General features: G+C 37.2%; 1 pseudogene; it reads left to right on the plus strand.

Annotated features, from left to right (window-relative positions):
• Positions 1–562, plus strand: part of LOC101501831 (isoflavone 2'-hydroxylase-like) — a 1856-nt pseudogene extending 1294 nt beyond the window's left edge.

Consider the following 562-nt stretch of genomic DNA (forward strand, 5'->3'; position numbering starts at 1 on the left):
CGTTTGTTGGAGGAGTCTGACCTTCCAAAACTGCCTTACCTTAAAAATATTATCTATGAGACACTTCGATTGTATACTCCTGCTCCATTGTCATTGCCACACTCTACGTCTGATGAGTGTTTTATTGGAGGATTCAAAGTTCCAAGAGACACAATAGTACTGGTTAATTCATGGGCCATTCATCGAGACCCTAAAATATGGAGTGAAGCAACGAGTTTCAAGCCTGAAAGGTTTGAGAAAGAAGGAGAGTTAGAGAAGTTAATTGCATTTGGGTTGGGAAGAAGGGCTTGTCCAGGGGAAATCTTGGCTATCCGTGCAATCAGCTTGACTTTGGGCTTATTGATTCAATGCTTTGAATGGACACGAGTTGGAGACAAAGAAATTGATATGACTGAGGAAACTGGATTCACCTTGTCAAGATTAGTCCCATTAAAGGCTATGTGTAAATCCCGTCCAATCATTAAAAAATTAATCCAATAATTTCTTAGTATCATGTATTATGGATTGGAAATTTAGAATTATGTAATTTTTATAATATCAAATAAATTTACATGTTGGCTGA

Source organism: Cicer arietinum, chromosome 6, assembly GCF_000331145.2.
Source record: "Cicer arietinum cultivar CDC Frontier isolate Library 1 chromosome 6, Cicar.CDCFrontier_v2.0, whole genome shotgun sequence".
Taxonomy (NCBI): Eukaryota; Viridiplantae; Streptophyta; class Magnoliopsida; order Fabales; family Fabaceae; genus Cicer; species Cicer arietinum.